General features: G+C 38.4%; 1 long non-coding RNA gene across 1 annotated transcript; it reads left to right on the plus strand.

The window, feature by feature from the left end:
- The first annotated feature begins 9,391 nt into the window (after window positions 1–9,391).
- LOC134082163 (uncharacterized) lies at window positions 9,392–11,395 on the plus strand. Its single transcript, XR_009939586.1, has 3 exons — window positions 9,392–9,713; window positions 10,496–10,634; window positions 10,724–11,395. It is a non-coding gene; the product is annotated as an uncharacterized LOC134082163 (long non-coding RNA).
- Window positions 11,396–13,865: the final 2,470 nt, after the last annotated feature.

The following is a 13,865-nucleotide window of genomic DNA, read 5'->3' on the forward strand; positions in this document are numbered from 1 at the left end:
GGTGTGTTATAACCAAGGGGAATGTTTTCAGTCTTGCCACTCTGTTTCAAGGGAAAGTGTTTCTGCTAGGGGAAGGGGAAGAATGAGAAATGAGATTGGGTCTTTACTTAGGGTTTGTAGCATTATGAATGTGATGTTATGCTTCTATAGACTACCTCACTGGTAGATAGATGGCAGACATTAGGACATTAGGCAATAGTTTAGATTAAGGTTAGTCTTTAATTGGTGTTTATTTCTGCCCTGTTGTGTAAAAACATATTTAAAGTATTTATTGAGAAGTGTTTGCTGGTTTTTATTAGACTAGATTTTGATTTGGTTAAGCTCTTAAAATATGTCAAATTATTTTTGACAGCTACGAAAAATGTCTTGGGGGGGAGGCTGGTTTTTTTGTTTGTTTAGATACCACCCTTTAATTATTCAGTGCCCCATAGGGCCACCCTTGTTTAAAAAAAAAAAGAATCACCACTGGGCCTTCATGCATTCCCATGCAATAGCCTGTTCCAGAGTAATCAGAATGTGAATTTGTAGCATATTTCTATATGGTCTCCAACTTTGGGCTTTACATGTCTTAAAGCAGAGCTGTGCTTAAAGGAACACTTCACCGTTTTTTTAATATTAAACTATGTTATTCCCTGAATTAACACGAGTTGATACATACAGTACCTCTCACGTTTCAATGCGTGCACTCACTGGCTCTGGCGTGCGGCGCAACTTTGATAGCACTTAGCTAGCCCAATGCATTCATTAGGATCCAAACAGAGATGAAGTTAGAAGCGACCAAACACCTCCATGTTTTCCCTATTAAAATAGAGTTACACGAGTAGTCACACGACCAAGTATGGTGAGACAAAATAAAATGTGGTGCATTTCTGAGCAGGTAAGAGGGATAACTATATTTTGTGGCGCAGTAATATCCTCACTCTTGCACTTTCAGTTTCACTTTGTATTGAGGATATTACTGTGCAGAGTCTAAGTGCTCCCAATGTTATTCCGCCACACAATATAGTTATCCCTTTTACATCCATACATTAAAATCTATGAAGGTAGGTGTCTTTATTATTCAATCATAAAAAAGTGTGCTTCAATCAAAAAATATATCTTCAATCAAAAAAACATTCACTTCTGTCAAAGAAAACACATTCAATCAAAGAAAAAAAGTGTTTGAATGCAAAAAAGATGAGACTAAAAAAAATGCCTTTGAACACCTTTTTTCTTTGATTGAAAATGTTTTTGTGATAGAAGTGAACGTTTTTTTTTTTAAAGCAGCTTTTTTTGATTGAAGTAATGCCGCTAAAACAGGAAACTGTGATTATGCAATGACTAAACATTTCAAAGAGACGCATACAGGGGAAACTATTGTATTTACTGCCATAGGAATTGATCATGTTCCCTTTACTTCTAGGAGGGGGGATAGACAAAAAATATTAAACCAAAAAGAAAGTCGGTGGATATATATATTGAATGCTATGACAGCTCCTGGATTGAATGACTCTATTGAAATGGTGGCCTTCCTATAGATATGAGCTATAGTATGTTACCGTAATTTCCCGACTATTAGCCGTGGCTTTTACATTGAATTTGCTAAATTTCTTCCGCTATGAGGTTAATACAGGGGGGCAGTTAACATGGTGTCAGTACGGTTTTGTTTCTTTTACCTTGCATAAAACACTGTCCTGCGGCTTATACACCATGCGGCTTATATGCGGGAAATTACTGTATGTGACTGTTTATCTGTACACTGGACTTTGTTGATGAATTGATATGTCCCGCTGGTTTATGTGTTGATGAATTGATATACAGTACATGTCCCATTTAGTGTTTGTTTGTGTATATACAGTATGTCAAGATTTTGATTGTAATTAGCTAACTCCGCCCATTTCAGGTGATTGGAATGGAACACCTGTCTGCACACTTTGCCCTGATGAAGACCTAGCTAAGGTCGAAACATGTTGGAATTTTTAATGATCATTCAAGATTAAGCCCATGAATTAAAGCTTTTTAAACTTTTTTGGAAGAGTGCCTTGGTCAATTCACCTATTATCAGTATGTTTTCTACCAAAGAAGGAACAACGCCGCAGCCCTCCAAACTTGTTCTAATGTTTTTTTGTGTTTGGGCCATACTATGGGTAGGACATTTGTGTCTTTATTATTCAATAGAAAAAGATGTTGCTTCAAAGGAAAAAATTCAATAAAAAAGATGTTGCTTCAAAGAAAAAAAAGAAAAAAATCAACCAAAACCCCAACTTCAATAGAACTAAAAATAATAATAATAATAATAAAAATATTTCAGTCATTGGAAACAACCTTTTTTGACTTTGAATAGTAAAGACACACATGCCCTACCCATAATATGGCCCAAAGACAAAAAAGATTGCTTTGGTCAAAGGAAATGCTTTTTTGATTGAAGATATTTTTTTTGATTGAAGCACACTTTTTATGATTGAATAATAGGCTAGAGACACAAATCTACCTTCATAAAAACCAGACGATGGCCTACAGCTCATGGCTAAGAGTTAGTCATCTATTCTACACTGTGTGTGGTGAGTGAGGGTGCATCCAGACACAGCTGGGGTTTTGGGATAGTGGAGAGACTAAAGCTTATTTTGCTTCGATAAACATGGCATGCTCTCAGAGTTTATAACCAGTGTGTAAAAATGTGAATGCCCTCCAGTCGTAGGCCTACATTCAAATGCTATGCGTACCAAAACGCAGTAGGCTAACTAGCACATGAACACATAGCTTAGCCTTAATATTAATAGACAAATTACACTCGTTTTTATATCGAAAAATAAAATTAAGAGTGCTTATTCTCAAACTCAGAATTTAGGTCTTCAATACCCAGGTAAAAAAAAAAACTATTGAAAATATACTTTTTCAGAGTGTAATAAGTACAGTGTGTACTTTTTTCGTCAAATCCAAGTATATTTAAGTATATTAAAGTATGTATTAAGTTCATCGTAATACAAACTTCACTATACTTCAAGTGTGTAGGGTATGCTAAATTGGAACAACTATTTACAAACTTCAAGTGCACTGAAGTACACTAATTAAAATGAGCAATTAAGCATACTGACAGTACAATTACATTGTATGACCATTCTAATAGAAGTACACTTAAAAAATAATTGGAGCTCAACTTACAGTTGAGTTTAAGTACATTTTGTACATACTGTTATCATACTAAGTATTACTATAAAGTATGTTAATTTAGTATGCCTCTTTAATATTTCAAGTGATCTACAAATGCACTTCCGTACTATATTTAGTGCATTTAAAGTGTCCCACTATGACAATGATAACATATTTCAAGTGAAGTTCAATTACAAGCTAAACATCATAGACACATACTTTCAGTGCAATATTATTATATTTTATTGTAGAAAAGAACTGTCTTTGAAGTATATTTTATCTGTACTTTAATTCCCATATTGTTATACTTTGGCATACATGTCGATATTACACTTTAAGTGTATTACATTACAATTAATTTCAAGTGCATTACAACAGATTACAAATCTCATTTCAGAAAGGGAACTTTATTACAATAAAATTACAAAAATACATAATTCAAGCAAAGGATATATAATGCTAATAACACAATAACAGGAACATAACTACACATCACCATTCACATTTATTGAATATTACAACACGCAAATGCAGCAAAGTCCCTGAATTTGCATGAATTGGTGAACGTGCAAGATCACAAAATCATGGAGGGCCTGCACAATGCTAATGAGGGATCGGTTCAAGGTACTTCAGTCATAGTACCATGTCCTCACTGCAAGTCTCACTGCTAGTGCGTGGTGAGTCGCTTTGGCTGGAGTAAATAGATGAATCTGCCATGTTTATGACTGCTTTCAGTGATGACACCAGTCCTGGCAGCTCTAAAACAAGGATGCAATATAAAAAGGGTCAGTATCACATTATGATACAAAGAATAAGTATCACATTGTGTCAGAAAATAGAGCATATACAGCGAGGATAAGTATTGGAACCCATGCTAAAAAATTAGGAAATATCCAACCTTTAAGGACACCAATTGTCTTTGTGAGTGAAATGTATAGCAAATAAATAAATGTTCTTCCTTAAAATACAGGGGTCATAAGTATTTGCTCCCATATGTTAAATTCCCATAGAGGCAGGAAGATTTCTATCTTTAAAAGCCACTTATTTCATGGATCCAGTATACTAGGCATCCTGATAAAAGTATCCTCGGCCTTTGGAATTAAAATAGCCCCACATCACATACCCTTCACCATACCTAGAGACTGGTATGATGTTTTTTTTTTCAGTTAGCCTATTAGCCGGGTTGGCATTGAGCCCAATGAGCATCAAACCAGCTAATAACTGAAAAAAAAAGGTCAGGTGAGGTCAGGACTGTGTGCAGGCCAGTCAAGTTCATACACACCAAACTATATAATTCACGTCTTTATGGACCTTGCTTTGCACACTGATGCACAGTCATGTTGGAACAGTAAGACATTTTGGACAATTCCATGCTCCCAACTTTGTGGGAACAGTTTTGGGAATTGCCCCTTTCTGTTCCAACATGACTGTGCACCAGTGCACAACGCTAGGTCCGCAAAGACATGGATGACAGAGTTTAGTGTTGACTGGCCTGCACAGTCCTGACCTCAACCCAATAGAACACCTTTGGGATGAATTAGAGCAGAGACTGAGAGCCACCTCGTCCAACATCAATGTACAACCTCACAAATGCGCTTCTGGATGAATGGTCAAAAAAGCTATAGCTGCAAAGGGTGGACCAACATCATATTAAACTCTATGAATTAAGAATGGGATGTCTATTGACATCACTATACTTTTGGCAATATAGTGTACGCCGATGCAAGCTCTATAGTGCTTCATCAATGAAAAATACTGTCCGTCTCCACGACTTCTTTGATGCATTTTCATGCAGTAAGAGAGTCTGAGGTCCATTTTCACCGAATTTACACTGTTTTTTGGGATATTCATTTACACTTACCAGGTATTCCTTTGAGTTTCTCAGGGCCTTCAAGTACACAACAAGTGCTTGCAGGTGGCAAACTCTCAACGAGCCAATGATGGGATTCTGCAAAACAGGGAAATATAATAATAACACTACTTTACTTACACTTACAAATTAAGCATCTTAATGTTTACTACGCCTTTACCGTGCAATCCCCCAATGTTAACTTGGAGATTTGGGTATTGGGATGCAATGCCTGTTTACTGCTCCATGGATAGAGGAGTTTCAAAAGACTCTCAATACATTGGAAATGCATTATAAGATGTATGTAATGCTCATGACTTAGAGAGAGGTGGGGCATGTGACAAGGTGTGTTTACGTAATCACATGTAGAGGTTCATATAATGCATTTCCAATGTATTGAGAGATTTTTTGGAACACATTGATCTTCAATGCAAATCTATTCATGGGGTAGAAACAGGTAGTGCAACCCAAAAATGTAAATGTTAACATTCAAATTCGTCATGTCAGCATGGTCAAAAATGTTTCGTTGACAGGTGCATGTTACGGCCCTGTAGCTCATGGCCTAATATTGGTTTTCAAAGTGGGAGGCACAAAACAACTTCTCACTAACCCGATCAATGGCAGCCATGATCTCCTTAAAGTGTAAGTTTGGCGGAAATTGAAAATAAAGCTATTTTCTGAATGAAAATACATCAACTAAGCCGTGGAGGAAGTAATTTTCGCTCATCACGCAGTACAGAGCTAGCACGGGCAGGAACGACAGCCCAAAATCGCAAACAGTGGGTGTGGATGGGGATTGGAGCCACACGCTTTCAAAATCGCATTTTTAAACCACTAACATTGCTCAAAACAGCGCCAAACCTCATCAGTAGCTTGCTCTAGGTGTCTACACATAAAACGAAGCACCAAACAGTCTGTAAACTTTGGAATAGTCAGTATACACGTAGAACCAATTCGAGACCGCAATTCCATCTGAAGCACAGAAATGTCTCGCGAGATGTCACACGGAAGCACGGGACCTATTCCTACAGGTAGTCAAAATCGCATTTTTAAACCACTAACATTGCTCAAAACAGCGCCAAACCTCGTCAGAAGCTTGCTCTAGGTGTCTACACATAAAACGAAGCACCAACAACTTGGCTCATGAACCCGACGTTTATAAAAGAAGACTGTTATGAATATAACCCCTTCCAGCTCCTCACGAAGGAAAGTCCACGACCTCTCGTGTGAGATCTCGCGAGACATGTCTGTGCTTCAGATGGGGTGTTGCGGTCTCAAATTGATTCTACGTGTATACTGACTATTCCAAAGTTTACAGACTGATTGGTGCTTCGTTTTATGTGTAGACACCTAGATCAAGCTACTGATGAGGTTTGGCGCTGTTTTGAGCACTGTTAGTGGTTTAAAAATGCGATTTTGAAAGCGTGTGGCTCCAATCCCCATCCACACCCACTGTTTGCGATTTTGGGCTGTCGGTCCTGCCCGTGCTAGCTCTGTACTGCGTGATGAGCGAAAATTACTTCCTCCACGGCTTAGTTGATGTATTTTCATTCAGAAAATAGCTTTATTTTCAATTTCCGCCAAACTTACACTTTAATCTTATGTCTTGTTTCTCCTCCCTTCCTATGGCACTCAGCAGACAGCCTGGAGCAGATGTCAAGTTCTGGCATAAACTTGGACTTCAGTTGCACAATACGTGTGAAATTCTGCACATCTTGAACCATACGAGGGTAGAGGGGACAGAAAGAATGTACCAAACAACCCAGCATTTGTAGAAAGAATTACAATTAGCATACAGAAAACATTGATCTAAGTATGATATCTGCTTCAGTGACTATGAAGAGCATTCCATGCTTATAATAAACAGGGACAATGATAATAATTATGCACATAGGTATGGGTGTCTACCGCAAAAGTAACCATGAGCTAACCTGTAATGCTTCTGTAAGAGAGACCTCAATGACGCTGATGTCTTGCACTCTGCACTCCCACGTCTGTGGAGCAAGTATATCAAACTCAACAAATTTACACCATGCAAAACTATAATAATATCAGATTACTGAAATCTTTTAGAATTTGAATTAAAAGTTGGGAAGAAAACATTTAATTACATTGAGGCTTGTTTGTGATTAACAAATCACTCAAACATTTAGAGTAGGCAGCCTCTACCATGATCATGAAAAACTTACTTGCTTTACTCGTTTAATATAGAAGTCGAATGAGAGCAAGTAGCCTACAATAATGCTGATCACATCATACAAAAATAATGATAAGTCTAACGTTTGTGTAACTTGTCCTTCAAAGATAGTCTGCACGTGATAAACGTCACAGAGAGACTAGGCAAGATGGTGTGGTTTGCTACACGGACATTCAAATAATTCAAATGTTTGTGGACGAACTTTAGTGTCTGTAACAACGCAAATTGTTCATGACACATAAGGACAATTTGGTAACACAGACTGGCCTGCACCTACGTTTAAACATTAAACTTTTCAGATAATAATCTAACTATTAGTATTCTAAGCCTAACACATAAACATAGGCTGGGTTTGTGCGGGGCTAGCTAGCGGCTATCTTATGTTAGCCGTTAACTGCTAGCTGCATGAAACAGCAAACACATGAAGTCGTCCTGACCTGGTCACATCCATGAACATTCAATTGTGTTTTATGAAACAAACCCATCAAGGCATAACCACCCCTATTTTCGGCAGGGAGTAAAACTGACCTGGGAAACATGATACAATTCTAACGTTAGCCTGAGATGATTAGCTGTTAGCTACTTAGCCGCCCACATGAGATCTGATGAACCTCATGTGGGCGGCTAAGTAGCTAGCAGCTAATCATCTCAGGCTAACGTTAGAATTGTATCATGTTTCCCAGGTTTGTTGTCATGCTAAACTCCCTAAAATTACACCGAACTCAAAATAAGAACACTGTGTGTTTAGCAAATACATACCTTACAATCCACGAGTGAGGGAGAAGAGGCAGACCTGCCACAGCCAGAGACCCTCGTTTGTGCGTTTTGAAATAATGCTTCTACGGCGACCATAGAGTGACATATTTCCTCCAAACACGAATGCATTTCGTATAACTGACTCCTTTTCACCTAGAAACCTAATTTTATTGTGTAAATCCTACGAAAAAGGATTCATTAAGATGAGCAATAGTGAGATTTCATTTTTTTGAGAGTGAGTACTGCCAAGTAGGCCTACTGAGATTCTGATACTGAATTGACATGTAAATACAATATCTGTAAAAATAATTAGGCTACTGTTCTTAAAGTGACTTTTCTGTCAATCAAGTAATTATTAATACATGGTGGTGATAGTGTAGACTTATGTATTCTATCACCAAGATGTGGAGCCAAATGAAAAAAATATAATTTGTACAAAATAAACTTACTTCGTCCACACTGCAACATTTAATCACATTACTCTTTCAGAAATCAGCCTAACAATGTAAAAACACTTTCCATTTGTAGACTACAGTAAATTGATACATTACCACCAATTAGTTGAAATCAAATGTACACTTTCAAAAAGTATACTAACTCTGTATTACAAATAAGTGCACTTACTTAAAGTGCATTAAATTATCACTATATATTTTTTATATTTTAACATATTTTGTGAAAGTATTCCGATATACCACTAAAAATGCACTTATTTTAGAGTGTACTGTACAAAGTGTACAGAAGTAACACTTCTAATAAAGTGAGATGATAGTACACTGTAAAAAAGTATGCTAACAGTTTATTTGCAGAAATGACACTTTCCATAAGTACACTAAATTGCCACTCAAATTTATGTCAAATTTAATACACTTAAAACATTGGTACTTCTATCAAATTTAAAATACACTAACAACAAAGTACACTTTCAAAAAGTGCAATCAAAAGACAATTTGATTATTGTGAAATTAGTATACTTTCTTTTTGGACTCAGAAGTTGAACTTAATTACACATATTTTTAAGTATACTTTATAAAGTATACATTAAACTCACTTCAAATAAAGCACAGAAACGAAGAAGCATACTTGCTTTATACTTCATGTACTTTAACCATATTACTAATACACTTAAGTACACTACTTTTTTACCTGGGTAATAAGCATACAAAATAGCTTAATAAAACAACTCTGAGTTAGGCTATATAAGATCATTTGTATTTCACTACCTCATGAAAATAACGTGACCTACCTGTGCGACTCTGATGGCATAAACTCATAGACTGTATATATAGACCTGGACAGTGTGTCGTCCGTTGGAATTGAAGCAACCGCTAGTCCAGAGCCCCCTGGTGGCTGGCTGCAGTACAATTCGTAGCTCCGCCCATCCCCATGTATTTCAATGGCCAAGTAGCCAACTTTCCGTGTCACTTTTCTCACCTCAAACTAATTTTATATTTACAACATGTTATTCGAAAAAATAGTTTTCAATGTGCTTCAATACACACCATTTTTCTTTTCTCTGTGAAATTATTTTTTTTAAAGTTATTTTAACAAATCTAAAAAGGGCGTTGATTGACAGTGCGTGACCGCAGCGTCAGCCGCTTGCAGCCGTTCAGTCCGTGGAGTAGCTGTAGGCTCGGCTGTGGTGGTGTTCGTTCGTCAGGCAACTTATCATATTTGTTTTATTTGCTGTTATTACACTTTATACATTGACAGTCATGTCGTGCTGTGCTGTTGGTTGTACTAACGGGCCATCCCAGAGAAGCTCTGTGCAGTTTTTTTTCGGTAAGTGAATATTAACTTAATATTAGCTTGCTAACTTACAGTATGTAGGCTATGAAGGCTTCTAGGGATCGCTTAGCCGTTTACTTTTGCAAGGTAATTTGATTTTACAGTCATCTGTGTCAGACATCCTTAAAAGGATTAGGTACAAGAATGGTTGTAGTTATTAGTATATCAATGTGTCTGATTGTGCCAGGAATAGCGGTCCAGTTAGCTGACGTTAGGTTACCGGGTAGCTACATTACGTTACCAGGTATTTATCTTAGCCTTGTTGTCAGTTTAGCTGCTGGTTTATTTAACAATGTTGTGATAGTTCTTAGACGAAGCCGTGTACATGGTGTATTGCAAACTTTAACATTAATAGTTCTTGGTTATATTTAATGAGATTAAATATGTTAACACTATGTAATGACCCTATGCTTATGACAGCCGTTTTTCCGACGAAGGCTGTCTAACTTAGCTAACTTTATGCTACCGAGTTAACGTAGCTGTGCTACCTCGGCATTCAGCGATTAAGTAGCTACGTTTCTTGAACGTATAGCCTAGTAGTAGTCAAATGAATGTCATACAACGACTGACTGAATTAATAAATGTGAACGGATTAACCAGCAGCCTCGCCAGACATCAAAGCATGGCATTACAGCCCCAGTCATCAGCAGCCCGGAGGCATTATGAGTTAAATGTTTTTGGCCTTTGTATACAGAATGGTTGTATGGTTGTAATAAATACACTATAAATCACAACCCCCACTATGCCCCTTCACAACTTTTTTTTTTTTTTTACAGTTTTCCTTTAGGTGTGCAGCATGCAGACAGACTGAGACGATGGCTGGTGAACATAAGACGACAAGACTGGGAGCCCAGCAAGTCATCTCATCTCTGTAGTCTTCATTTTGAAGACCATGAATTCACCATTGATACCTCTGTAAGCCAATCATTTTCCTGACCAACACTGTGTGGTGATGTAAATTCCAACTCAACCCATTTCATGAATACCCAATTCATTATGTTAAGGGGAATCGTCTGACTTGCACTGCAGTACCAACTGTGTTCTCCCTTCCTGACCACCTGGTGAAGAGACCTGCTAGTAGAAAGGCAAGTGGTTATTTTCTTATCCTTTCTTTGTCAAGTGCTGCAAATGAGAAGGAATGTGAAATGGTGGCTGCTAATACATCAGATCAAAATGTGGCTTGTCAGTAGTGAGCAGTTACATTTTTGTGTCACCCAAGACATTAAAACGAAAGAATGATGTCATGGTTGAGATTGTGGAGAAATATTAAAAGAGGATGAGAAAGTAAGACGTGTAAAGTAAGTTTCATGGCATAACACAAACTTAGAACTTTTTTTATGTGTTGTCTGTAATACTATACAACTGTAATACCTCCTGGAAGTTTTGATTTTATTTATGTTTTTTCACATGGCGGTGGTGGTGCAGGAAGGGGGTATTTTGTCTTCCGCCTCCCTCCTGCACCACCACCATCATCACCAGAGCTGAAGGTCCACGCCACCATCGCCAGAGCTGAAGGTCTACACCACCACCATCACCAGAGCTGAAGGTCTACGCCACCATCGCCAGAGCTGAAGGTCTACAACGCTGCTGCCACCAGAGCTGAAATCTCTCTAAGTTAATGACTAACCCCCCCTCACCCCTTGGCAAACACAATAAAACATGGTCATTTGTGGATATTTTGTATCATCATTATTTTTGCTTAATGTAGGCTTACCAACCATTTAAAACTGTTTACTGGTAATTTGAACTTGTTCATGTTATATCATGTTAAATTCTATAACCATGACCCATATATAATGTGAACATGTCAACGTTTGAATAACAATGGTTTTGATAGCAAGTAAACATTAAGTTTTTCATTTTTATTGTCAGTTTCCAATGCACACAGAGTCCAGCAATCTTTACAATGAGGGCAAATGAGAATAGTTTAAGTTTGAGTTCAGGGATATACTGCAAGTTTAAAATATGATACAATATGTTCATGATCATGAACATAGCAAGTGTCCTACACTGTTCAGGCAATCTACACCTTTCAATATCACGCTCGACATGTCTGAGGTTGTTCCTGTCAAAGTGGATGAGATGGACGTCCGGGGACTGGAGAAAGGACATGGGAAATGCCACCTACAAGAAAAGGCAAAGTTTTATAGCTGATCCTTTACTGTTAACACATACTGGTAAGCATACTAAGCATGCAAAACTAGCAGTAACGTTATTAGTTTGTTTTTCAATGCGGACATTTCATTACTCTGCCAATGGGCACTACAACAGGCAGGCTGTGTTTAAAATTAACTAGCAGCTACGCCAAACACAGATTCACTCTCCATGTTGAGGTGGCATATTAAAACAGCCTTTTGATAACGGCAAAACAAAATAGGCCGAGCCAAACATAACATTGTCAGCGTCTGTGTGCTAACGTTAGTCTTAACTTAACCAACTAGCTATCGCAACTAACGTTAGCTTCTATGCTAACGTAAACGGTAGCAGCTAGCTGCTAATGTCTGATGTGCTTGGCAAGGCTTTTGAGCTCACGTTAACATAGCCTACGTTATTTAAATGAAGTTATTAGCTAGTAAACTGGTGGCTACAATACAAAATATAAGCTGTGTATTTCACTAACAGACAAGAGGTTTGTGTTACATACGTTACACTTACCAGAGAAAGTTCACCAACGTAAACCTAGACACACGAACGAACTGTCAACGATACCGTAGCTTCTCAGCCAGCGCGTCGACGCGGTGCGGTGAGGGGCGTGTTTCACTCGTTGTGTGGGCGTGTCTGCTCCGACCTCCTCATCACTGCGCATGCGTCCAATCCTACTGCGCAAGCGTACTTCAAACTGGCTGCAAGATGGCGTCGCCGCGGTTGCTTCAATTCCATAGAACACTGCTGAATGCAGCCACACTGTCCAGTTCTATATATACAGTCTATGCATAAACTAAAGAAAATATAGCGTTTTTCCAGGCTAAACCAGAGACGCTTGAAATAGGGTTCTTAACAAACGGTAGTTCTTCGACCCTGGCCTACGGTGTCCAGAGAGAACAATCAGAGTTACATTTACGAAAAATTCAATAATAAATGGTCCTGCAGTGACACATAGTGGCGCTACAAATACACTGCCGTAAAAGGCCATAATAACACAATTTTACGCATGCATGTGTTATAGGATATCATGGTACCACATGACTTTTTCATCCCAGCTTGATCACTCGAAATTTGTTTTACCATCATCACTAGTGCAATCAATGAATTAATATATCATGCATTATAGCAAAAGTGTCAGGGGACACCGGCGTTCCTGCTAACCCATAGTCCTATTTTCAATGCCATGACATAAAACTGAATGAATCAAATAATATAACAGGCATGTTGACTACTGAACTTATCTGAAAGTGTCCAAGAAACCATTACTATAAAGACAGGTATTATTTTGAACAAAGAGTGTATAAAGGATCTATTTGACTTCTACATGGACAGAGAAATGAGTTTCATACTCAGGGCTCATTGTACAACAATACGTTTAAGTGTTACAGTAAGTACCGCTGGCACAATTGGTCTTTGAACACAATGATCCTACAGTATGTCAATTACCATGCAAAGCAGCTGTTCGCCATCCATTACCCTGGCTGGACATTTATGGACAGACATTGGTTGGGCCATTGGTCTGACAGTTAGGCTCCTGTTGTTTATACAGACCCTGTCTCCTCGTCCTCCCCCTCAGTGTGATCCTGCTGATGACTCCTTTGTGGCGGGGAGGGAAAGGAGGGAGGAGGAAACCTAATTACAGCAATAGGTCCTCCAGCAGAGGGGATTGCTGAGCTGATATGATTTGAGGCCAAGATAAGCAGTAGTCCAGAAGTCCAGTGTGCAAGAGGAGCAGAAAGTGCAATAGTGACATCATTTGATTCAGCATGTTAATGGCGGTACAAAGGGAGAGTTGGAAGTTTAGTCCTAGATGGGAACTCTATACTTTCTTCCTGGGTATAGAGGCACACACTCTCTGGAGGGGGTGGTCATCATCACAGTCCAGAATATAGTCAGAGCCTTCTGGTATATGTCCAACTGCTTTCCAACTGGCACAGGTAACTCTACTGCTTGAAAAGCCTTCTTTTGCTCACCCAGGTGGAGAACTAGCTCATGCCTTTT

This window comes from Sardina pilchardus, chromosome 6, assembly GCF_963854185.1.
Source record: "Sardina pilchardus chromosome 6, fSarPil1.1, whole genome shotgun sequence".
In the NCBI taxonomy this organism is placed as follows: domain Eukaryota; kingdom Metazoa; phylum Chordata; class Actinopteri; order Clupeiformes; family Clupeidae; genus Sardina; species Sardina pilchardus.